The following is a 26,680-nucleotide window of genomic DNA, read 5'->3' on the forward strand; positions in this document are numbered from 1 at the left end:
CTAGAGTCTTTTTTACTGGTACATTTACACCTGCTGAGCCTTGAAACGAGTTGTGTTAGACAAGCTGCCAGTTTTACACGTATTTTCCATGTCTAGACTGTAATGGCTCAGTGATATCAGAACTCTCTGGACACAGAAGTCCACAGAATCAGACTGTATATGCCCAACACATGCTGACACTTAGAGGAAAAAAAATATATAAAAGTATCTAATAAAAAGTGCCTGAGAGACAGTGTTTTTCCACTCCCAACACAAAGCAGTGCAATAACAGACACACCTAAATGTGTGCTCCAGCAAGTACCCTGTCCCCCAGCCAAATATCCCCTAAGAGTCAGGGCCCTCCCATAAAACACTTGTTTTCTCATCAGCTTCATATAAATAAGCGATTTCCCAGGAGCACTTTCCATTTTACTCCCTATTATTCCAAACTCTCCCAAACCCATATGCATTTATAACCTGTTAACAGGGGAAAAAAAAAAAACAACAAAACCACCACCACTGAAGCATTAAAATAAAAGTATAAAAAATGCATATCTTGGTCCTTCAAATCAATTGCAAGAGTTGTATTAATGTCCAGTGGAGGGGGGGGGGGGGGGGGGGGGGGGGGGAAGAGTGAAATTAGCTAGAGCTTGAATATATTAAAAAACCCATCAAACCAGGAATTTTTCTAAAATTTCATGATTAGGATCACTTGTCATAGGGCTCTGTAACATCTCATCACAGTCTTACTGACCACCTTTCTCTCCCATTCCCAACAGCTTTATGTCTCTGAGAAAGCTCCATGGCTTGGGGTAGAAAAGACCAAGAGAAAAGTCTGTGTTCTAGTTCTTTGAGCATAAAGCCTTTCTCCATGTGCTGAAAAAATATAAGTACCACTGGCTCCTGCAGTCTTTCATCTCCTTGCTCTTAAATCAGCTCTTTTCCAGATCCCTTTTCAGAATATTCCACCCTCTGTTGCTTTTATTTCAGTGTGGTCTCTGCACACCTTGTTTCTTTCCTAGGGATATTCCCTTTTCCTTCTTTCTCAGCAACTTCACATCGTCAGAAAATAAACTGCCACTAATCAAATGCTTTCTAGTTCCCTGACAAAATTAATGTGTTTATTTCTGCCACGTTGTCGTTCTTGAATCACTTTCTGAGAGACCACAGCACAAAGCGACATGGATTTCAGCCCCTCTGAGGAGATAACCCTCAGTTGATAATCTGTGATTAAACCCATGCTTAACTCATGTATAGGACACATCTGGGTTAATTTAAGGGAGGAATAGATATGAATTTTAATTTAAGAAATTGCTTTGACTGTAATTCAGCAACTCTATTGCCTCACAGAAATAAATTCTATCTTTGGAAATTCCTTCTTCAACTTAAACATATTTTCTTCTGATGTAAAAAAATCCCAAATCTGAAAATACCCAGTCCTTTCAACACCTCTGAAGGAAAAGACTCAACTGCCAACTTGGTAAATATCCCCCATAAAAAGACACTTTTTTTACTTACAGTGGTCCACTTGCAGGAAATGAAATGAATTCCTTATGTGGGGTTTCATCAGCGATGTCTGCATGATAAATCTGTGCTATTTTTATGTCTTTGCCTTTGACATTTCACCTGATTCTTATTTACAAAGGATTAGATGCAATTCCCTGCATCCACTTAGATTTCACTCAGCATTTTACTACTGAAACAAACCCCAAACCCAACAACATTTTCTGGCACTGGCTTGTGCTTATTGACTTCCAGTTCAGAAACCACTAGAAAAGGTTTCACCAATGCTACATGTCCTTTATTTTTTATTCACTGTTATACAGAGTAGCAAACAGAGTCAATTAAACTAAGAATACTGTATCTAATGACATTACTTATTTATAAGACCAAAGCTATGTCCTTGTGGGTTTATGGTTATGCAGATCTAAGTTACAGCATTGGAAATTAGCCTTCATCTTGACTTTGGCAAGTAAGAAACAATTTTATAAAGCTTGGGGATTTTTTGTTTGGACAGAAATGGCTTCATTTTGACATATTTATAATACAAAACAAAGCTAAAAGATTTGTAGGAACTGTCATAGCAACACGTTTCGCTTTAAACTGCCAAAATTCTGTTATGGAAATCAATCAGGTTTTATAAAATATTTTATGTAGTTTACATGAAGAAATTGTCAAGTGGAATGGATCCTAGTTTCCTGTCAGAGAAATTCCCCAATTAGGATAGCGGTAGCTTTTTTCCCCACACAACACACTGTTGCAAGTCCTGTGACCACTCTAGTTTGCTATGCGTCCCTTCAATATTTCTGAGCAAGATCACCAATTTATTGAAAAAGCATTTTCGGTTTTCTTTCCTTCTTTTTCATTTTAGGGGCAGTTCATTGAGCTGTTATTCCGATAGGAAGAATGATGTGAAAATGTCAATATTCCTGCAGTGCCATTCCCATTTGAGGTATAAGGCCTGAGAGCCCTCAGGAAGAACCTGACCTGATTGACCAAGAGGTGCAACCATTTCCAGAAGCAATAAAGCTGCATTATTCAACTGAAACGTCCACAGCATTTCTGAGACTGAAATCAAGGTTTTTATCTAAATGTGGCACCCTTGTTTTACAAGGAGCTTTCTTCTCACACTTCTCTCACAATTATCAGGTCCATGTGGGTTTTGAGAATGTCATTTTCCTTCTGTGTGAAATTACATCCATCTCCAGGCTCCAGTGGATGACCCTGCTGCTGGGTAACTACATAAGCCTGGGATCTTTCACACACACAAGCACAAAAAGGAATTATTTAATGAGGGCAGGGCAAAGGGGTGTGAAATACTCCAGGCTTATTGCTCATGATCCATTAATATGTTCAGAATGAAAAACACCTGAATTTTATGTTGCTGTATTGTTCTGTAGATGAGAGAAGATTTCTTAGTTGAAGTACATGACCTTTAGCAGAAAAAAAAGTTTTTGACCTTTCTAAAAAAGTAAATTAGGTCAAAACGACCATTAAGATTCAAGAAAATTCCAGCTTACAACACACTGGTCACCACCAGTAGTAGCTCTTGTCATCAGATGTCTGTATTTTAGTTTTTTCTTGATTTTTTCCTCTTCTTTTACTTACAGAACCTGCTCCATTAGAAAAATTAGCTTTCTATCATTTTCATGACTCATTAAGGCCTGAAGGAAAAAACCAGAATCATCCACAGTCTTCTCATTTGTGACACAGACTATTAACAACTTCATTAACTTTCTTCAGGCCATGTTTTAGTTGAAAGTCTCTTGTGCATTTTTACAGGAGAGATGCATTGTCTTGGGCTTCTGTCAAAAGAAAAAAAAAAGGAATTATAAAGTTTATATTCTTTAAGATGTGGGAAATAATTCATGTAAACATTATGGTAAATAAAAAAAGTCTCAATCACTGCTTTGTGCTCAAAAGATAGAAAAAACATTTGATTGCATTTCTTCTTGTTAGGAAAACATATATCACAACCATCTGCTTTAACCCTTGATTAAGCACAGAGAATCATTAATGTAGAGCAAAGCAGAAACGATAAACAAGAAGAAAAGTTTCTAAACCCAAGTTTCTTGTTCTATACCTAGCTACCTCTAGACTACCAACATGCAACATTATATCAGATTATATCAGATATAAAAAATCCCTGTCATGTTCTACCCTCTATAAATCTCATAAAGGCAACAGGAGTTTGTATAATAGGGCCTGAGAAAGGATCAAAACTTAGCCCAATACTCATGAAATTGAAGAACAGTACTGCGATACTGAGGAATCCAGCAATTTTCACTGTGATGAACAAGTATTGGACAGCTTTTCATCTTACCTATGTGTAGAAAGCACAGCAGGATGCAATAATGGAAAAAGCAGAAGGTTTGAGGGCAGTACCTTCCCTGAAGCCAAATCCATTGGCTGTTTTCTTCAAGAGCAGAATCCTGAACTGGATGTGCAGCCATGGCAGCACAGAAACCCTTCTGCTCCTCACACTGACAGTTCTGAAGTCAATCTTATTTTGTGACAGTTATTAAGATCTGGGTATTAATCCTTCTCCCTATGCTTTTCTTTGGCTGGGAAAAGAAAGGGATTCTAGGGACAGAGAAGTTCCAGAAGACACCTTTTAACTAGTTCTGCAAAGGCATGAGACAAAAATACATCCTGCAGCTCTTCATCTGTGCACCTTCTGCCTCCTTCCTCTGCCACCTCCTGTCCCTTCTCTCAGCCCAGCTCCCTCCTCCTCTGATGTCTCCCTCTCCTTGCTCTCCTCCCTGGACAAAACTCCCTGGACACAAATTCTGTGCACAGATGAACCACGCTGAATTACAGCTTGCATCATCATTGTTTACCTCTGACAAGTTTCCTTAATTGAGATCCCCAGCAAGGAAAAAAAAAAACCTATTCTGGCGTTGCGTGGGCTTCCAAGTCATGGACAGATTTCCTGTTGCTTTGATGCAGTGTGCAAACATAGGAAAATAGAACTTGTTTTCCAAGGAGCTAACAACATCAGCAGCACAAGGCATGAAGTGTTTACAAACAACAGATGGGAGACAAACAGCTCGAAGGTGGCGGTCAACACGGGAAGCAGCACTCTCTGCCTAAGAGCTGCTTGTCTGAACAAGGGGCTTGTAGGAAAGGAGAGCTCTGAGGAGGGATAGAAAATGATTTTTTTTTTTTTTCTGATATATGTACAATTAAGAAAGCTCTGGGGTAGAGAAACTGAGGCAGCTTTAAAGAAGTCAGGTCTGTTATTCAAGGAGAGTGGAGAAGATACATTTTCCTGAGCCTCAGTCCTTGGGACAAAAACACATTCATTTCATAAATGTGAGAAAAAGAAGTAACGGCATTTGAACCGAATATTTCAAAATTTATATCACATTCTCTGAGTACATGCAAAACTTCTAAACCCTTCTTTCTCTATCCCCCTTGGAAATACAGAGACCCAACAATTCTACTGCAAAGTGCCCTTCTTGCAATTAAAGGCTGAGAGATGATCTACACAAACACACTACCCCCTGCTCTGACAATTGGTGGCGTCAACTGAAGTTCGAAGGAAAATTTAAACAAAATTTAAAACCTTTCCCAATGGTTTTGAGAAGAAGCTATTTAAGGAAAAGGCCTTTTAACAGCCTGCTATGGTGGGCATTGATCCAAGTTCAACACCAGCAAAGAGCAGGTGTATTTTTTGTGCTTCTTTCGAATTTTTAAATTCAGCTTTCTGAAAGCAGTGAAGGTATCTGCCCCAACCCCGCTGACATTAAACGGTGTGTAGACAGACCCCACTTTTTTTTTTTTTTTTCCCAAACGAAACTGCATCTGCTGCTTGCCTGCAAGTCAATTCAGGGGTCTGAGGCAGGGTAAGCCCCTGGATGCTCTGCCTGGCAGGTTCTTCTGAGCCAGAGAATGGGGTGGCAGAGTATACCCAGAATATCCTGCACAGGAGAAGGAGGACATAATTTTGACACACCCAAACCGAAATACAGATAGCCAAATGTGTTCAGGGATAGGGAGTGATGTTAGGCAATCCCTGGATTATTTATGTGCACTCAGTCAAGCCCAAAAGGAAATGTATTATTATATAAAGCACTGAAAGATCTTCTGAGAGCTGCTGACAACCTCCCTTCAGCACAGGTAGCCATCCATCTACATTCAAGCAACAAGTTGGTTTGTCTTTAAAGATCACTGGGCCTAAAAGAAGCTTAAAGTTCCAAATTCCACCTGCAGCTTTCAAATTCTGTTTGAATTGCCTACGAGATACTTCCTCCTCAATTTCTCTCACTTAGATATTAGTTAAATGATTCTTTTCATTAAAAACCCCCACTAGTCCTAGTTTCCCTGCTCTGTAAAATTCTCATTTTCACTAAAGCACAAATGCAGTACAAACAGGAACAGGCATTCAGGATTAGGTGGTGAAGAACTCCCATTTAGACACAGAGGTATTGAGATAATAACAGAAGACGTAAGAACTCTTGAAGCAAACAATCAAAACGGTTTCCAGCAATAACCTCTCTTGGTGCAGAAGAAAATCCTACAACAGGAACGATGAGTAAAAGGTGTGGAGGGTTTTTTTGAGTGTACACAGACACAATGCTGAGACTTTATGCTGGGGGAAAGGGGGGTAATTCCTGCCGTGGCACTCTCACAAGAGCGAGATGTAGAGATAAAAAACACAGTTTGTCATACTTCAAGAAGCAGACTAAGCTATTGTAAGACTGAAAATATGTCAAACATTAAGTCTGACTGAAGAAGCTGGTATTGTACAGCACTTAGATGCAAGGAAAATAAAAGAAAACAGAGGGAAAAAATGAGATAAATTATGTGACAGATATTATAGCAAATTCTAAATGTCCAGTTAAGCCAAATATGAGGGAAAAAAAAGAGATAAATTGATTATTACATTAAAAAGAAGAAAAGAAAAAAATAAAGACAAAAAGCTAGAATTAGCACGACAAAATAATATTGTGATTATATTTATAAACATGCTCAGTTCAATTTTAGATCTATCCTTGATGTAAATTCTTCCGGCATGCTGGAAAAGATAAAAGTTTTAGCTTGTTATCCCCATTATTAAAGTAACCTTGTCAGAGAACATCACATGTAATTTTATGGAGAAAATCTGTATTTGCTGGATTTTAATGGTATGCAGAAGAAAATCATTTACATTGCACTACATCATGTCAAGGTCCCTCCTTTCTAATGTTGTTATTAGAGAAAAAGGAAAGTCAAAAGATTATTTAGAAAGTCATGTTCAGATCTGTCTGGGCATCAACAAACTATAGATTAATATTTGAGAACCAGGACTGCTGAAATTTGCTGTGTGATACCCTTGGAAACAAAAGTCTGCCTGTAAAGCCACAACTGACAATGCAGAGTTCCTTGAGCACAGCAACTTCACCCTCCCTTGATTTCCTTTCCTCGTTATCCCAGGGACCACCCAGCTTTGAGTTCTTCCAAGAGAACCTAAATGCTCATCCTGCCACGTAAATCCTGTGAAATCCCAGAGCTCACAAGCCACCACAGATTCTCCCGTGCATCCTTCTCCTGGTTGGTCACTCTGTCCTCACAGATCCAGGTCCTGCATCGGTGTCTCTCAACAATGATTCCACTCCTTCCCTGATGGCCTTTTCCATAGCTAAACAAGGAGAAAGGGCACAGTCAGAGGGTTCATCTTGCAAAAAACCCACTCAATAATTGGGTTCTAGATTGTGACAGTTCCACAGTTGACACAGAACTTTAAAAAAAACCAACAAAAAGCATCTGTGCATATTTCCCTTAAGCAGGACAGCCCTTTTGTCTGCCTTGCTAATCCAAGTGCCCAATATTTCCTAGGTTTGGTGATGTTTCTTCTCTCTCCATAGCTGGATGTTGGCACTGGGAGATCTCATGGAGTCAAAAGCATTTTGTTTGGAGCTGTCAGCTGGCCTCCCTTGGCTGGTGTGAGCCACATTCACTCACTGAGCAGCTCAGCAGCTTATCTCATTTTTTAGTAAACAGTGGTAACAAATTCAGTTTTCTTCCTTTTCCTTGAGACAGTGATAAAAATAAGGGTGATTTCAAAAATCAGTTAATAACCTAAAGGAAAGAAAGAAGTGACAGGGCCACTTCCAGGACCATGAAAAAAATAAGTTCACACAGCGCTTCCAGATCTTCAGATTTCTTCATGGCATTCCAGGAGATCTCTTAGCAGCAGTCCAGCAATCCTTGTCTTCTGTATTGGATAAAAGTAAACTGGACTAGGTAAGTAATCTCATTTATTTATGAAATTGACACACTTTAAACAAAAACATACGAAACCAGCTGAATGAGTCCTTAGGTTCAAATTTACAAGAGATGAATTTGAAGCCTTGCTACTGGTGAAGGGGAGAAATACTATTTTTCATAATCATGCTTATTTATTATTTGTGGTCTTACAAGTACACTATAGCTCATGCTCATTTCAGTCAGATGCCCGGAGGAACATTTAGCTGACATTCAATTAGCAAAGTAATGCACGGTGATAAAGCAGGAGGTAATTTACCATATTCTATTTGGGAACATTCCTTGTTGCCATTAATATTCACGACACACCAGCCAGCTGCAAAGGGAAGCACTGCCCTTACCTAGAAGAACCAGCAATCCAAAACATTTGGACTACAAAAATGTAGGTGAGAAACAGAAGGTCTGCAGGTAACAGTTCCCTAACATCACATGGCTCCATTTAACAGGCTGGGAAGGACAATAACAGTACCTAGAAAAGGAATTTGGTGCCACCTGGAAGCCTATTAAAGATACAAACCAAATCCCCAGTTTGCCTTGCACCAAAAAATTTGCATCTCGTCATAAAGGGGAGGTCAGCTTAGCATGGTCTTGGCTCACTCCTGACACTGTGAGGTTAAAATAATTCAAAGTATTTCTGTACACTACTGACTCTGACTACTTCCAGCTACATGGCTGCACCAAGTATGTGCCATGAAGCATCTGGTCACATTTAAATTCATAATTTAAATGAGTTCTTGCCTAAGAATTTTTTTTTTCCCCCGGTTTCAATCCCTGAGAGAAGGTTCCTATGCAGCTCCACTCCTCACTTATTCACTGCAAGCATGAATATAGATCCTGACTATATTTTTATATGGGAAGAGAGAAGAAAAGGACTGGAAACTGCTGCCTCTACTTGAGGCCTAACAGGTACCTGTACCACTAACTTCATTCCCATATAGGCTGAGGCAGGGAAATTGTTTTGGCAAGATCCCTGCAAGCCTAAAACTGTCAAGCAAAGGTAGAAGAGGAGGAGGACTCCTCCTCCTCCTCTCCTCCTTGTTGCCTGTGAGTTTACGTAGAAGCCAGGGAAGCAGATGGATGCCGCAAGAGGTGCAAAGGATGCCTGGAACAACAGCACGTCAGTGGGATTGGCACTGCATGGGAATGGCAAAATCCCTTCGTGGCACCCACGCTCCACAGGGATCCTCCACCGCTGGGCTTTACGGGACTTGGGGCTCAGCGGTTTCGGAGCAGGGTGGTGGCAGCACTTTCTGTCCAAAAGAGACAGCAGAAGGTGCTGCCAGCGCAGGAAAAAAAAAAAAAAAAAAAAAAGAAAAAAAAAAAAAAAAGAAAAAAAAAAGTTGGAGCAATACAGTTGGAATAAGGGGGAAATGAAAGCACAAGGCTTTGCAGAGAGGACCAAACCCCGGTATTTGGTGCACAGAATCAGCAAATCACAGAATCAGTGAGGTTGGCAAAGACCTCTGAGATTATCGAGTCCAACCTACGAGCCAACACCACCGAATGCCACGTCCAGCCTTTCCTTAAACACCTTCAGGGATGGTGACTCCTTGGACAGCCCATCCCAATGTCTAATCATCCTTTTTGTGAAGAAATCCCTCCGAATGTCCAACCTGAACGTCCCCTGGCGCAGTTTAAGGCTGTCGCCGACACCCTGCGACTAAGAGCCCGACCCCCACCTGGCTACACCGTCCTGTCAGGCCGGGCTGCCGAGCACCCACAGAAGAAAACACATACACAGAGTTTTTGTAGCCTAAGAGAACAGGAGGACGGAGGTTCTCGCATTAAGTCCCGACGGTGCATCCATAACCCACCGATCTTCCCCTTCGAGGCAGCTGAGGCCGCGCACGGGAGCATGACAGGAAGGCACCCAGAGAACGCCTCCAGCTCCTGGCGCCGGCCCTGCTGCCACAGCCCCCAGCGCTGTCCCTGGAGAGCCCCCGCTGCCGGCACTGCCCTCAGAGAGTCACGGAATGCTTTGGGCTGGAAGGGCACCCCGGAGCTCATGTCGTTCCATCACCCCCTGCCACGGCCAGGGACACCTCCCACTAATCCCAGGTCGCTCCAAGCCCATCCAACCCGGCCTCGGGCGCTTCCAGGGATGGGGCAACCACAGCTTCTCTAGGCACCCTGTGCCAGGGCCTCCCCATCCTCACACGGAGGGATTTCTTCCTATTATCTAACCCAAACCCACTCTCTCTCAGCGTGAGCCCATTCCGCTCGTGCTGTCACAACCCGCACTCGTAAGCAGCCTCTCTCCATCGCTGCCGTGCCTCCCCTCCGCCTCCCGCTCCGCACCGCCCGTGCCGGGGCCGCGTCCCCCGCTCCCGCAGCGCCCGTGCCCCGCTCTCAGCCCCCCACCCGCCGCAGCCGTGCCCGCTCCGTACTCACGGCCGGCCCCGGAGCCGGGAGCGGCAGCGGCTCCATCCCTCCCTCCCTCGGCGGCAGCCCCCGGCGGCGCAGGCGCGCTGCCGCCTCCTCCCCCCGTGGCTGTGGCGGGGCGGCCGCGGCGGCAGCGCCCGGCTCCGCTCAGAGCCCAGCGAGCGCGGTTCGGGCCGGCGGCGGGAGGAGGGAGCCGGGTGAGCGGGGAGGCGGGGACCGGCCGAGGGAGCCGCGCCGCACAGCCGGCCCGTCAGTGACCGGCGCTGCTGGGGAGGAGGAGGAGGTGGCGGCGGCGGAGGAGGCGGCGGCGGCGAGAGATTCTCCCACCCCCACCCACCGAGCTGAGGTGAGGCCAGGGCAAAGCATCTTCCTTTCTTCCTCTCATCCTTTCCTCCCTTTCATCCTTCCTCCCGACCTCCTTCCTTTCATCCTTCTTTCCTTATCCTCCTTCCCCCTTATCTCGCCTTCCCCTCATCCTTCCCTGCGCTTCCTGGTCCTCCTTTCCTTTCTTCTCTCCTTAGCCACCTTTCTCCACTCCTCCCCATCCCCCAGGCTCTCCCCGTGCCCACATTTCGCACCCTCCAGATATAATAATCTTGCCTCTCCCCCCCGCCCCCCCCGCTATTCCTTTTTTTTCCCCCCCTAAAAAATGCAATTTCAGTTCTCGCGCAGTGAAAGACCGAGAGAGAGAAAGAGACAGAGTCGGTCACAGAGATAATCCCCCCTCCTGTAAAGAATGGATTCTAATCAGTGGTCATTTTGTGGTGTGTTTATTACGGGAAGAGGGGGGGATTGTATTTAGGGAAGAAAAGAGAGGGTCAAAGGTGTGTTGTTTCACTTATTCATCTATTTACCCGCCATCACTTCGAGGTGAAACCTGGCTCCGCATTAAGTTTTTTTTTTTCCTTTTTTTTGGTGGGTATTGTTTGAAATTATTCTCCTTTCTTCAGGCGTCAGAGGCTCCTTGCTCCCTTTCTCCATCCCCCTGTTCTTCCCTGTGCTGTGCGGCGGCCGCTGCTCCGACGCTGTGAGCCGGGAGCCGGCGGGGAAGGGGAGCGGGGAGCGGGGCTGGGCGGTGGGGAGGGGGCTGCGGGCGGCTCCTCCATCCCTTCCCTCTAGGCCTCTGCCCTGGTCTGAGACCTTCCCAAGCCCTCGCTGCGCATCCCAGCCAGCGCCCAGCCCGAGAGAGGTGCCAGCTCCCAGCAGAGGATCTGCTCCGGTGGCGAGGAGCGAAAGTTTAAAGCGTGGCTTTGTCTCTGCGAGGAGCCGTGGGGATGTTGGCTGGAAGGCGACGGCAGCCGAAGTGTCTCCTTGTGTGGGGCTTCTTGGAGTGGAAGAAGTTTTGCTCGGCCGTGCTGGTGGTGGTGGGGAGCTGCCAGACTTGCCTGGCTGCCGTGCCCGTCTGGGTCTGGGAAGTGGCGTTGGGGATGCTCGGCGGGACATCTGTGTGCCAGGGCTTCGGGAAAAGAAACTTTTATACACATTTACAGCGGGCTGTAGCGTGAGGTGGCAGGTGCTTCCTTCTCTGGAGGTTGGAGGGGTGAATGCCCTCCCTCGTGTCTCGCTGGTTGCGTGTGATGCCTGGGCTCTTTTTAGGGTGCTGCTCTGTCACTTGGTGGTTGTGTCTCTCTCTCCTGTGGAGCATTTATTTGATTGCGAGCTTCGGACAATTCCAGCCTTTTCAAACTTCCATTCGCTGAATTTGAAGTTAGTTCATACTTCACCAAGATAGAAACGTTTCAACCCCCCTGTTATTTTAGAAATACACAGATACCACAGCAGCTGATGCTACAGCACCACTCTGTGAGCCTGGATATTTTACGCTAATGTTTTACATCCCCTTGGCATCTATTCCTGGAAAATGCTGGACTTGTCAAGAGTGCCATGAGTGCTGTTTGTGTTTTGGAGTGCCAGGTAGATGAGGACCACAAACAGGGGCAGGCTCAAACGGTGCTGCTGATTCGAGCACCAGATTTTCCTGGCTTTGTGGCTATTACAATGCTGCTGGTTTTCCTTTTTTTTTTTTTTTTTTTTTTTTACCTGTAGTGCCTGTGATGGATACAATGCATTGTATCGACCTTTTCATACTCCAGGTCAAACAGGATTCTTTCTAGAGGAGAAAAAGTACTGCCCTGAAGGGTGAAGTTTTGCACGCAATGGTGTAAATGCTTGTTTACAGAAACACCACCTCAGCTGGGTACAAGGTAGCTGTAATTCCGTTAATGGGCTCTGCTGGTGACAGAAGCCTCAACAGGAAAGCTCCGGTGTCACTGGAGCCCTTACATGGAAATACAACTGTAATTCATGCAGATTTTCTGAGAGCTCTTTTAATATTAATGTTGAGCATGCATGGTACTACTGAAATGCCTTTGAAGCACTGAAAACCAAGAGTATTTGTAGGCTGAGGCTTGAAAGCTGAAGGAAGCAATTAGATCTCCTGCTCTGACCCCTTGACTGTTGTAGTCAGTTGGATTTCATCCAGTTACTCTTGAATGCAGTAACTTGCATTTGGCTGAAACATGTTTTCCAGAAAAATTGGAATTTTGATCGGAAGACAGTGAGAGGTAGAGAATCTGCTGTTTATTAAGTTATTTGGCTTCAGCTTCCAGTCACTGGTTAGTGATGTGCCTTTCGCCACTATGCTAAAGAACTCAAAGTATTTTCTTACCATGGAAGTGTTCATCTGCTGTAGCCCAGTATTCCCTCTCTTATCTACTTGAAAAACCAAGTGAACTGAAATTCTTTAAATTTGTCACTGCATGCATTTTCCTCACAACTCAGTTTCTGGGGATTGTTTTTTCCAAATCCACTTTTTCAGCATTTTTATGAAAACATGAGCTGCATGCAGGACACCAGAACCTTGTCTCAGGAGTGTTTTGTACCTTTAAATATTACCTCTCTGGTGTTACTCACCTGCTTCTGCATCACATTTACATATTAAACCTTCATTTGCAGCCCTGCATTTTCATCTCCTTTTATCTGGGTACTCTCACTGTGGCAAACCCTTTGCAGGACTGTTTCTTTCCACAAGAGTTTATCATTCCGTAGACTGGCATGTGTTTTCCTGATGGCAGCTTTATAACTTTGTATGTGGCTTTTTTAAATACCATTTTGTTTCCAGCACTGACTGATTATACCCAACACTCCTGATGGCTTTTTGGAACTGATTTATCTCAGTTATGTAGCACTCTATCAATTTATACTTGTGCAAATTATGTCATGATTTATGGTGTAGACTTACAAATAATTGAAAAGGTGTTTTGTGGTAGTGGCTCCGCCTTTGGGGAGCTCCATGTTAATCTGAGTTACGTTGTGATGAGCTCTTCTCAAAAGCTGTTCTTTTTTTTTTCTTTTTGAGATGTCACTTTACCAGTTCTTCACCAGTTTAATGTGCAGGCTCTCACAGAACGCTGCACCAAGTGCCAGAGAAGTTTATGCGTACAGACAGATATTCCTGTCAATTGGAAGTATCAGTCCTATCAAGGAATTACACCACAATCATTTGAGAAAGTCAGCTTTCATTATTTTAACTCCTATTATTTGTTACAGAGCTCTGAGGTATCAGTTGAGGCCCATATAATTTTTCTTTAATTATTGTTTTGTTCAGGACTGCCCTTGTTCTAACCCTGCTGTGGTTAAAACCTTTGTCTCACAGGATCTTTTAGAGAGAAGACTGTAACCTAAGCATTCATTCAGACTTCGGGAATTTCCCCAGGATTTTCAGAATTCCTAAAGATCCCTGTTGGTGGGATAGACAACTTGGACACTTCTGAGAGTGCTCCACCGTGGTGATCTTTAGTGCTGCTGTCAGGAAATGTTTATTGCAAAGTAAAACTGTTTGCCATGGGATCAAGAAGCAATTAATATTCTCATGAGGTACCAGCAAATCATCACTTCTTTGCTCATGCAGAATTACTTTTTGAATATATCTGCCCTTTTGCACTATTGGTATAGCTCAGAATCCCTGTTTAGCACCACACCTGTGTGACAGCTGAGATTTCTTTTGTTCCTGCAGTTCCCCCCTGCTTTTTTCCCGCTGCCAAGAAATTTCTTCATCCTCCCCATTAGTTCTTTTACACCTACTGTTTCAGAAAGTATGATTTTTTTTTTATCCCTTAACACTTTTCTTCTTGTTACATATGAATTATAACGACAGTATTTATTGAAATCTGTTTTGTGGCCAAATTGTGGTAGTTATGACAATGCCTTGCAGGTATTACATGCTGTCTGAACACACCAGCATGAGATTTTTTTTTTTTTTCCTGTCTACAGCGACAGAATGACGTTTTATTCACCTAAAATTGCATTTTAGGTGACTAGGCTTTGCTGTTAATACAGCATATTCCAAGGCTTGGCTACAGAAAGCTGAACTCTTTATTCGCTTGCTTCACAGATTGTTCATAGGTGCATAAAGCAAAGGAATACTTTGAATTTAGATATAATATCAAATAGTCATGGAAGGATGAAGGGCAGCTATACAGAAATAATCATAAAACCACAGAATGGTTTGGGTTGAAGGAGACCTTTGAGATCATCCAGTCTCCTGCCATGGGCAGGGACACCTTCCACTATCCCAGGCTGCTCCAAGCACCAATGTTCAGCCTGGCCTTGGACACTTCCAGGGATCCCATGGCTGTTACAGCTTCTCTGGCCATCCTGTGCCTCACTCACATGGAAGAATAAGTAAATAAATAATATGATATGCAGTTGGAAATGGGAAGGACAATGTGCGGAAATCAGGAGTAGCAGCACTAAGCTGTTAGTAATTAGAGTGGCATGCTTAGGATATAGCTTGATGGGAGGTTTTGTGGCTCAGGTCTGTAGGAATTGTTCCCTTAGATATAAAATGCAAGAAGAAGATATAAAAAAGACCAGAATGGGAAGGGAAGATGAAAGTTACAAAAAGAAAGTTGTATTTCACAGGAGGGTGAGAGCTACTCCTGACTAAGATAAACTTGTTGATTTTTTATAAACACTACATTGTTACATTTGTTAGGATTAAGTGCTCTGAAAACATTCCTGAGGCACAGCTTTCCAAGCCAACCGGCTGCTGCAGCTCTTGTTTGTCTCTGGAGCTCCAGTACTGATGGGTGAGATCCTCCAGCTGGATCAACAGCACCTGTACCAGCAAACTGCTGCTGAGTCACACGCAGAGAATCACGCACAGAATCACTGGCTTGGAAGAGACCTCTGAGATCATGGAATCCAACCCAGCCCTAACCCCACTTCAACTAAACCATGGTACTGAGTGCCACATCCAGTCTTTTTTTAAACACATCCAGGGATGGTGACTCCACCACCTCCCCAGGCAGACCATACCAGTACTTGATCACTCTTTCCATAAAAACCTTTTTCCTAATATCCGGTCTGTATTTCCCTTGGGGCAGCCTGAGACTGTGTCCTCTCATTCTGTCAGTTGCTGCCTGGAGAAAGAGACCAACCCCCAGCTGATCACAGCCACCTTTCAGGAGGTTGTAGAGAGTGACAAGGTCACCTCTGAGTCTCCTTTTCTCCATGCTAAACGACCCCAGCTCCCTCCCTCAGCTGTTCCTCACAAGAGTTGTGTTCCAAGCCCATCACCAGCCTCGTTGCCTCCTCTGGACACACTCAAGTGTCTCAACGTCCTTCCTAAACTGAGGGGACAGAACTGGACACAGCACTTGAGGTGCGTCTAGCCTTCCTTGAGCAGTGTTGGAAAGTAAAAAGACAGGATTTTTAAAAGACTAATGTAAGAAAAATTTGAAGAAGTGAGGACAAAGACCAGAAGCCAGCTTTTGTCCTGTATAAAAAAACTGGTTGATAACTAAGTTAACAACATTTTAAGTTCTGCTGCCCCCAATATAAGAAGGTCATGGAACTGATGGAGCAAGTCCAGAGGAGGGCCAAGAAGTTGCTAAGGGTTCCAGAGCATCTTCCCTGTGGAGATAGGTTGAGAAAGTTTGCGTTTTTCAGCCTGGAGAGGAGAAGGTTGTGTGGAGACCTCACAGCACCTTCCAGTACCTGAAGGGGCTGCGGGAAATCCAGAGTGGGATTCTGCATCAGGAACTGTAGTGACAGGACAATGAGTGATGGGTTCAAATTGGAAGAGGGGAAATTTTGGTTAGAAATACAGAGAAATTCATCCCTGTGAGGGTGGGGAGGCCCTGGCACAGATTGCCCAGAGAAGCTGTGGCTGCCCCTGGATCCCTGAAAGTGTCCAAGGCCCAGGCTGGACAGGGCTTGGAGCAACCTGGGCTAGTGGAAGGTGTCCTGCCCATGGCAGGGGGTTGGAACCAGATGGTCTTTAAGGTCCCTTCCAAGCCAAACCATTCCATGATTCTATTCTATGATTCTAATTTATTGTGTTGTAGCTTCTTACTGTCTTAGAGGAATCCATTGTACACCAAAATATATCCCAGAGTGATAACACTGTTGTATCAAGTCTTTGATTGGGCATGCTCAGCACTCCACAGCCATAAATGAATTTTTGTATCAGGTTTCTGGATAAGAGCTCCACATCTCAGTTTTCTCCGGGTTTCCTCAGCGTCACACATGAGCCACTGAGCAAGCAGTGATATCTGGTTCCAAGCAGTGGTTGGGTACAGGAAGGCATTGGTGAATGTTTATAAACACTAGGATAGGTTGAAGGCATATTTGTACAACAAAAGATCAGCCGCTCTGGGGAAATAAACTATTGTGACCATCAGTTACCAGTACATTTGGAAGACAGGATTTTTTGTGTGCCTTGTGTTTTGCATAATTTTTTTTGTTTTAGCATGGAATGAGCAAGTGAATTTTAAAATTGCCAGCAAAATGAACAATTTTTCCCCTAGCAGCACTATCTCAACCCCCATACCCATTTTATTGTTTCAGATGTCTTGTGCTGTCATCAGACAAAGTGTTTTGACTTTGTAAGAGGCAGGAGGAAAGCTGTAGTTTCTTGTTGGTTGTGTGGAGAAAGCACATCTTTTCCTTGACATACTTTAATTCTGCTGAATCAGCATTTTCTGATAGCCAGGCCTTTTTTTTTTTTTTTTTTTTCCCCTTTCTTTTTTTTTTCTTTTTTCTTTTTTCTTCCCCTCCTCTGGAATATTTTATGTCTAGCTGTGCTTTTCAGCCATATCACCCCCTGCATTAGTATTCTGGTACAGAGAACAGTGGAGAGACATTTTCAGCGTTGCAGCAGAGACTGCCCAAGTTTTCAGGCTTCTTAAGTAATGAGAGTTACTCAGTTAAGTGAAGCTGAATCCTGTAACATTAAGAACATCTCACAGGGATTGCATTTGAGAGGTAAGAAAAACAGTAGATTTTGTAGTTATACAAAAGAATTTCTGTGTTCCGAGTGTTTTAACAATGTTTTTGTAGATACTCCAATCTGCTGTTATTACTGGTGTTACAGTCATTATTATGTGGCATTTCTTTCTCTTGCGGGCTTGTCTTTTTCTTTGAAGCTCTGTATGAAAAAAACAACAAGCATATGTTACAATATGCTTAATGCAGACAAGAATATTCAAATGGAAGGCAGTTTGAATGTAAGTGGAACTTAAATTCTGAATACAAAAAGCAGAAGATGTTTCAGTCAGGGGAGGCTCACCAGTTGCCCAGGTGACTTCTGCAAATGGGGCTTAAACTTTTAAGTTACTTAGAGCTTCTAAACAGATTTTTCACTTTGCCCTTTTCTACAACTAATCAACCTTAATTTTTAATATGCTGTTATTTACTAACAAAACCCACTCTTCCATATTCCATTGAATCTCTTTTTATGGCAGTTCTCCATTAAAGCCCATTCAGCACAGCAGGAGCAGCTGAATCTCTCAGTTCTCTCAGTTGTGCTTGTAAGGAAAGGATCCACTGGAAATATTCCTTATGTTTTAAATACAGAAGCTGTGTCCATCCTGTGCAGAGCTGACAAAACCACTTTTATCACTTCTCTGTGTCTTTTCAAACATCAAAAGAAACTCCAAAAGGCTTCTTCCTAGAGATTTAACTTTCAAGTTGGACTGTAGTAAAGCCCTTAAAAAATGGAGTAAAATTTTGGTTAGCACTGGTTTTAGTTCTGTTGTAGTGCCATCATGTCAGTAGCAATAGTTGTGTCCTTTCCAGAAATCCACACGAATAAAAATAAATAAGCTCTTTTAAAAAGAGGCATAAGAATTATTTGCAAACCTGAGGTAGATGTTTTTATGAAATTAGGTATTTTTTCTCCTTAGCTACAACTAGAAAAATATTTTTTATGCTTCTTGGGATAGTGAAATTTCTTCTTCAAGGCTGTTCTGTAACTTTTAAATTAATTTGGAGATTTCTGTAAATTAATAGGTTTAAGTAAATGAATGAATATAAATCAACAGAGAATAGGTGTGATGTCCTCTGTCATTAAATATTAACTTTCTTGAGTGTAGTAATCAGGTTTTACTTCCAGATATAAAATTACCATCTGTGATAAGTTACTAATGGTTAATCCTTCATGATATTTATGGAGAAACCTTGAATATAGAACCCAAATGCTATTTTTTTCTTCTGCACTTCTGTAAAAAAATCACACGATGAAAATGGTTGTTTCATTTTTTACAAAAATAAAACAAGATTGATTCTAACATTTTTTATTGTGACAGAATATTTAAGTAAAATTGTGTCATCTGTGCTTAACTTTGGTAGAGAATTTATCAAACTATTTCATAAATTGTTATCCCATGGTTACAAATGTTTACTCTTCAGATAAGAGACTGTACAGGCTTATAAGGAAAGGTGTCAAATAAATAACCGCTAAAATATGAAGTGAGAAAAAATCCAGGGTAAGCAGGAGAATAGTTCTTCAATTTGTAAAATATAGGAAAGCTGTTTATTTTAATTCTGGCAATTAAAAGCCACAGGTGACTCTTTAAAATGCAGTTACAGAATAGCAAAGAAACAACTTCCATAAAAGTACCATTTGTTACCCTTTTTATTCCTCTTAATGGGGTCAAAGTGAGAGAGATTCATATATTTTTATTGCAGAATGTAACTCCTTTCTAGATCTTGTGCAGCTAGTCTTCAGTGCTTACTATAATCAAGTCAGAAATGCAAATTCAGAATTACAGCTGCTTCGTCTAATTTTAAACGTCTCTATTATCTCCGTCATCTACATTCCCCGCGCTCGGATGCTCCGAAGAAATATTTCTAAGAACAAGAAATCATCAGGAAGCCTGTGAGTGGAGGAGGATGGGGTGGTATAGGGAGAGAATCAGGACAAAAACTCTCCGAGAAATGTCCTGCAGCGCTGGGAGCACTGCAGAGTTTGCAGAACTCTTACTTGGCTTCCATGGGTGGCCCATGATCCCCCTAAAATTCAAGCTGGATTTCATTTGGCGTGTTTTGGACTCTTGGCCTCGCTGAGTATTGTTTCTGGGTCACATCTTATGCCTAGCAGAAACAGGAAGGTGAAGAAAAGGGAAGAGAAGAACTATTTCTAGCCTGTGATTTAATTTTCCTTGCGTGGCTTAGGGAGAATTCTGTGCTTCGCTAAGGCAGCAAACTGAATCCCTCAATGCGTTAATTTGCTCTCGCACACTAATTGCATCCTTGAACAACTTTGAGGTTTGGGTTTTTTTTTTTCCTTTCATACTCAAATTCCAATCCTTGCATTCAGGCCTGAGCACAGGGGATGCAGGTGAGTGTAGAGAAAGTGCTCAGGTGCTTTCGAGGTGATAAAGAGCAGTGGGGACACAAGTCCTAGGCAGGATTGTCTTCTACTCATTCAGCATCAAATCTCATACACTTTTTATCATTCTCTGTATGCTGTCCTCATCTTCTTAATAACTTCAGTGCATTTCCAAAGCATTTTCTGCAAATACTTTATGGTTTGCTTTGTTCTAATTCTGTAATTTCTACCAACTGTATTTTGTTTACAAATTCAGCCTAAGAACTAGAAAATGTCTGGGGTATCTGTGTTCAGAAATTTACCTTCATTTGGCTGGGTAAGAAACAACATTTTATTACTGGTTTTAATTATATTTAATATATTTAATTATAATTTCCCTAATGTGATCAGTGAAACTATCACCTTGCTTCTTGTTGAGGCTTCTTGGAATGCCAGCCAAAGGTATTGAATGGTCCCAGGTGATCTGAAACGCTGCAGCACAACCTAATTTACATGACAGAGTAGTATGGAAGCATACATTTTTATGCAAACATAGCCAGAAAGCCTTCAGAATTAATGTCTTGAAGTAGTTGAGAAAGCTGAGTGACTGTAGTAGTCATGGTAACTTTTTTCCCTTTTGCTTTTAAGTAGAAACCTTGCTGATTGCAAGGCTCCGTGTGAGCCTTAAGCTGGGGATCTGCTCAGCAAACTACAAATGTGGTGGCAGCAAAGGAAAAATCCCAGATAACTGGACAGATTCAACACAGAGCAGTGTGGATTGGCTGCAAAAATAGTAGGCTTGCAAACACAATTAGGTTGAGAGCTCTAATTGTGGCAGAGATGCTTTTTTGGAGGCTCCACACTCCATGTTCTCCTTTTTTGCTGCTAGTTTTAGCACTATTTTGGCTTGACATGTGCTGAAGCTGCACATCCCCTTTAGCTCAGATGCTGCCAGACATTGACGTTGGACTGACAGATCCTTGCAAACTTGGTTGCATCCTAAGGGTGGAGTCAGCTTAACTTTATTTTAATTGTTTTATGGCTTTTGGGTTCACGAGAATGATGCTGAGATGCACTGACAACATGAGTGTGTTCAGGTCTCTTGTCAGCTTAATGAGTTTATTTTTGCTGGGTGGTTGACAGTCAGCCAAAAGAAACAAACGAAAAAAAAATTGCATAGCCCAAGAACAGCTTCTTGGCTGATTTGTCATAAAAAGATCAGTCAGGAGGAAGAGGAAACAGTAGGGATGGATATTTTGAATACTTTTTTTTAAAAACCAGTTTTCATAATGGTGTAAAAATGGGGAACTATTAATTTTGCTCTCTCTGCACCATAAACACATTAGAAGTGGTGTGAGGTCTGTTCTGTTGCCACGATATCCAGAAGAAAGGATTGTGCCACCCTCAGGGTGCTGCAGGATTTGTGATGTCTAAAGCTTTTTCTGGCCAACCCTTGGGGGGTAATCCACAGTAATTAAATATTTCTTGAAACAGAGTGATACGGGCTGTGTAATGATTAGGACATGGGTGGATCAGAGAAATCAATGTTTGATTACACAAAAGGAACCTTTAAGGTCGGACTGAAAACCACATTCCCCAGAGAAATACCACAGGAAATTTATCAAGGGCAAGTCCTGCATCCTGCACCTGGGATGGGACAGCCCTGGATGTGTGGGGAACGATATCCGGCTCAGGATATTCTGTGATTCTGTAAAATGAGACACTGGAGTTTAAACGCTTCAGGTGTGCTTGAAATTACTGCTGAAAATTGCACAGACTGATTTTATCTCCAAAAATTTTGTGTGGCCTTCTACACTCACCCTTTGGCCAGGCTGGTTCAGATGTTTCTCTTTCAGTGCTGTTTTTCATTATTAAATTGTTTTATATTGGGGTGAAAGCAAGCTCACGTAAATGAGGAAAGAATTTTGAAATCAACTCTTTAAAAAAATGTGGTTTTAATAATTTCCACTTAGCTTTAATTGGAAATTGGAATGGGAGTCACCTCTGGGCCATTGCATCTCGGGTGCGGAACAGGTACATCACAGCAAAACTTTTAACAGCTTCAACTACTTAGACATCCTTTTATTATGTGCTGGCTTGAAGGCAAAACTAGCGAGAGACTCCAAGTCAGAGAAAACAATTTAATAGGAGAGGAAGAAAAAAAAGTAAAATAAAATAAAACACATGCAGTGGTACAAAAGATCACTGACAGAGTCAGAATACAAGCTGAAACCGTGGCGGTAGCAGTCCAGGTGAAGTGGTCTTGTTGAAGCAGTGCTCCTGTGGAAAGGTCTGGTAGCTCCTGTCCTCTGGAAATCCAGTGGGTAAGGCTGCCTGCGCTGTCCCAAATCCCAGATTGTATCCAGGTGGCAATGCTTGGCTCCTCCCCCTGGGCGGAGCATCTCACAATGGACTGATATCATTTTATCAGTTTTGTAATGGGTCCTTGATTGTCCATTAAACAAAGATAGCTCCTGGAGGGAGTTATCTATGAGTCATGCAGGACGGCATTGATGGGCCATTAACAGAAGATAGTCTGGAGGGAGGGGGCAAGGGAAACAGTGGTGCACAACTTAGTTTCAACATTTCATGTAGATGGTGATAGAATACATACTTTGGGCACATTTTACATTGTAACCTAGGACAATTAAGATGAAAGTATGTAAATACAAAAAAGGAAAAAGTACTGAGCAGGTAGACCTCCTTTATGCATTAAAATAAAACTGGAGGACCTCTACTGAATCTAAACTCTGGTCTTCACTTAATCCTCCTTTTGCAGTGAATTCAGTGCCTTGAATCTGAAATCTGTTCCTCCAATTTCAAGAAATGTGCAAAAGATGAGGAACACTTAACAAGGACTGAGTAGAAAGATTTATTTTACCAGGAGCCTCTTCCAGCATTCAGATGGTTTCTGGCTGTCTTGTCTAAGGGACTAGTTTGGGTATTCAGATTATGCAAGATTAAATCCTTGATCCTCTGAAATTAATTGCAGAATTTTCATCAGTGTTGCAAAGCTCTTACCGAACACTTCTGGAGCTGGTTCTTCCTTTGGCTGTGGGTTGTGTCTGTGTCTTTTTTAAAAAGTGTGGCTGGAGCCAGCCCTGTGTGCTCTTACAGTGATACATAAATTGCTTCTATCTCTATAAAATTCAAATGTTTTTCTGTGTTACCTTGTAGAGCAGTCGTGAGCTCTGATTGTGTCTGTTACATGCTTAAGAAAGCAAATGATTTATGTGAGCAGGATTTTTTTTTTTTTTTTTGCCATTTTAACATTAAAAAAAACATTAGCAATAAGTGTCTGGTACATCAGGCTCTTCTTTGCATCTGATTTCTGAGCTGCTGCAAATACACAATACATGCTGCTCAATCTTTCATTTTAATGAGCTATTTTTTTGTGTTGTTGATTTAATCTGAAGACTATTTCTCCTCTGAAGTGAGAAGCTTCTTTTGTCATGTTGGACCTGTAGAAGGAAACATTGCAGGTGGATTGAGTTCCCTAAATATGAAGGAGAGACCTTGTAGTGTTCAGCTTTGTTTTTCACTTACGTCATGGGTCTCATGCAGGTCTGATAGTGTACTCTGGGTTATAACTCAGTGCCACAAACAACCTCAGCCATACCAAGGCACTGAGTTACTTGAAAAGTTTCACTCTAAGTATTTCTCCCCAGAGGTGCTGAGGTGGGTGGAAAGATGCCCTGGGAGGAACCACAACTCAGGGTCAGTCTTTAGTGTGGCAGGGTACATGAAATGACGGTGAAATGTCATGAGAGAAACCGGCATTTCAGAGCAAATTCGGCAAAGTGGAGGTATAATTTCAAATGGCTTAAATTTTGGGTATTACAGACATGTATCTTGTATTCTGTGTGATGAATCTGAATTAATTCTGGGCCTGTGTTTCTAAACACAGAGTACTGTGGGAAACATCACACGGAGAGATGCGAGATGTGTCAAGGGCAGTGATCACAGTCAGTATGTTGGAAATCTTTTTTGTCATTATTCGTTTCTCCAAGGAAGTTTTGGTGTCTGAAGAATAACTGTTGTGTTTTCATTTTTGATCCCACTGAATAAAATAGATGGATTTGTGGAGGTAATCACCAAATCTGGTGTAATCACTTGGATTTGTTCTGTCCCAGCAGTGATACCATGCCACCTTTAATCACCATTAAAGAAGTTGTTGGGTTTTTAGCCATATTTATCAAAGTCATCTCTCAAGAAAATGCAAAGCAAAAACTCACCACCACCTTTTACTGAAAGGTGTCCCTCCCCATGGCAGGAGGTTTGGAATGAAATGATCTTTAAGGGTTCCTTCAAACCCAAACCATTGTGTGATTCTGTGATCCTGTGATTTTATTCTTTCAAGGAAAGAATATTGTTAAGAGTCGTTCCTAAAATTCAATATAAACTTCAGATCAAAAAAAAGTATGTCTGTATATTTCTAAATAATGGAGTGCAAATTACGCATCAGTAATATTTTTAAAGCTAAAACGATTAGAATGTGTTAAAATTGAGTTCTGTACAGTATTGTGAGAAAGCTGAAAAATAGGAAATGTTGTTTTTTATTATGATAAATTATTGTGCTTCAGGTGATTTCCAGATATCCTATGTGTTAAAGTAATGAGCACTTCCCATGCTGAATTAGTTTTTGCTAAGTTCAGTTTGTAAGCCAAAGGAAAAATTAATTTTTAAGTGGTGCATTTCTGTGAACGTTGCTACAAAATGCAAATCATTGTAGTGAGGCCTCAGTAAGATGCAATCTATTATTCTTCGGCTTTAATTTCAAACCAGCTGAATGTAGGGAGATGCTTTTTTGCTCCACACTGGCTCAGCGTTGCTGCAGTCCAATGTTTTCTGTCCTGGTGCTATTTTTGTTGCTGCTGTTTGTGTTGAAGGCTTGTGATTTCATTAACAGTTATTTTAAAACCTGAACAACCTGACAGAGGGCTAAATAGAGTATAATTCTGTTTCCCATGTAGATAAGCTCAACAACACATGAATAAAAATCAGGTTGGTCTCTCCTCCACGCTTCACAAGTCTCCTATGTGGCTTTGGGAGCCTTTGGGAAATGGGCCATGTTATCTTTAATTTTTTAAATAATTAGCATTACTTTAATCCAAAGTGTGTTTCTAGATGAATTTGTGAATAATTATAGTTGTGGTTGTTAAGACTCCCTTTTTCTTGGCTGTTTTTGCCTGTGTTTCTAGCATAGGGGAGTGGCATCTTATCCCATGAGCCACCTTCTCTGGGTGGGAAGCCATGCACTGGGTGGAGGAGTTAAATGATTTTCCCAGACTTTGAACATGAGCGAGGTTTTGAGAACCCTTGAAACCCCAAACTTGTGTCTTAGACGTTAACTGCACCTGTACAAGAGTTCCTAAGAGAGTGTCTTTGTCACTCATGGTGTCACAACACAGGCTCGTGTTTGTCCTTAGAGTTCAGGAACTTTGATTGAATTACAAAGGCTCTCCTGATCCTTATTTTTCTGGCCTTAAGAATGGCACGGTGACCTTCTGCTGACACTACAGAGAATGTGGGCTTCGTTGATACATTCGAGATCTGCCCTTGAAGTTTCAACCAGAGGTGCTTGTTCTACAACACCCAACTTTGTTTTTTGAGGTTGTCGCTGTGATGTTTGTCCCCTCTCCATGTCAGGTTCTGTGTTCTAATACTTGCATTCATTTGATGTGATTTGCTCAATATAAGAAAACAAGCCTGTGCTACATTTATTTTTAAGTGAAGAGAAAAAAACTGCTTTCTCTGGAATGATGACAATGAGCTGTTTATTACCGCAAGCTGTGCGTTTTATTTTCTTTTACTTAGAAAGCAGTGATTTGTCTGAATTTTTGGAGTGGTTTTTAAGTGAATAATGATATAAGAGCCTTCTTACTTGAGGCTTCTTATAAATGTAGTTATTTATATGAGGAAAAATTGTTCAAGCATGGATTATTTATGTGGAGGAGAAAACTGGCTCTGGATTGATATAATTTTTCTTTCCCATCTGCTCTGAACGAATTTGTTTTCTCTGAGCAGTAAGTGCTTGCTTACCACTTTGTTTTAGATACTTAGGAACTCCTTTCAGTACTTCCCTTAAAAATGGGATCCAATTCCAACCTCACCTTTTTGTTCTTCAAGGCGAACTTTGTTCTCTCATGGCTTCAAAGAAGTGTTGTGGCCTTTTCCCTTTCATTTTTAGCAGACCTGGTTTCATCAGGCGTCTAAAAAGTAGAACAGAATTTTTTTTCCTTTGGTCTGGTAGTACTGTCGTATTTTTTTCCTTTTTTTTTTTTTTTTTTCCTTTTCCTTTTCCTTTTCCTTTTTCTTTTTCTTTTTCTTTTTCTTTTTCTTTTTCTTTTTCTTTTTCTTTTTCTTTTTCTTTTTCTTTTTCTTTTTCTTTTCCCCTCTGCAACAATTAAGATTAATTGCACTTTGTCCCCACCCTGTCTTAATTTCACTTTTGATGCCAGTGCCTTCCTATGATGGCACCGTCTATGCCAGGAACTCAGCCTCCCTCCTGAGGGAATTGTGATGTCAATTTACCCACCAGATTGTTTCAAAATGGGTAATTTCTGCCATTGGGAATGTGCAGTTGTTGGTTAAAAGAGCATCCAAACAGGCTTCCTAAAAGATTGTTAATTATTGACAGTAAAGAGAGACGTGGAGGGCTTTATATCAATAAAGATCTCTCCTACCTCCGGCCAAGAATGACCTAATTTATTTTTCTTTTAGGTACACCAGCAGGATCTGTCTGTAAACAGTTCCTAAGCAACAGCTCCCTGTCCTCTAGAAAGAATGTCACATTTTATCCCTGACTCCTGGCTTTTACAGCCCTTCTGCCCAAATCTGCCCTGGCTTAGGGGGAGGTTGGAAGAACTTTTTCAGCAAGGATGATTCTCCTCTTTTGTAGTAACAGCACCTACCCAGGGCTCGCTGAGGTGTTGGAAATTAAATCACTGTCTCCTTTAGTGCTGCTTTGCTGTC

At 41.9% G+C, this 26,680-nt stretch overlaps 1 protein-coding gene and 1 long non-coding RNA gene across 3 annotated transcripts in view; one reads left to right on the forward strand and one right to left on the reverse strand.

Moving 5' to 3' along the window:
* Positions 1-1,760: 1,760 nt before the first annotated feature.
* On the reverse strand, positions 1,761-10,166 carry LOC131378550 (uncharacterized). Its single transcript, XR_009207811.1, has 3 exons — positions 10,120-10,166; positions 6,979-7,102; positions 1,761-3,284 (listed from the first exon to the last, which is right to left on the reverse strand). It is a non-coding gene; the product is annotated as an uncharacterized LOC131378550 (long non-coding RNA).
* Positions 10,167-10,359: 193 nt separating this feature from the next.
* Positions 10,360-26,680, forward strand: part of CTNNA2 (catenin alpha 2) — a 462,766-nt gene continuing 446,445 nt past the window's right edge. Inside the window, exon 1 of one of the 2 annotated variants that reach the window (XM_040064114.2) lies at positions 10,360-10,456. The gene's annotated coding sequence lies outside the window, so the exon portion shown is untranslated. Of the gene's footprint in view, positions 10,457-17,358; positions 17,380-26,680 lie in introns of those variants that run through there. The other variant, XM_040064113.2, reaches the window with a different exon arrangement.

Source organism: Hirundo rustica, chromosome 5 (assembly GCF_015227805.2).
Source record: "Hirundo rustica isolate bHirRus1 chromosome 5, bHirRus1.pri.v3, whole genome shotgun sequence".
In the NCBI taxonomy this organism is placed as follows: Eukaryota; Metazoa; Chordata; class Aves; order Passeriformes; family Hirundinidae; genus Hirundo; species Hirundo rustica.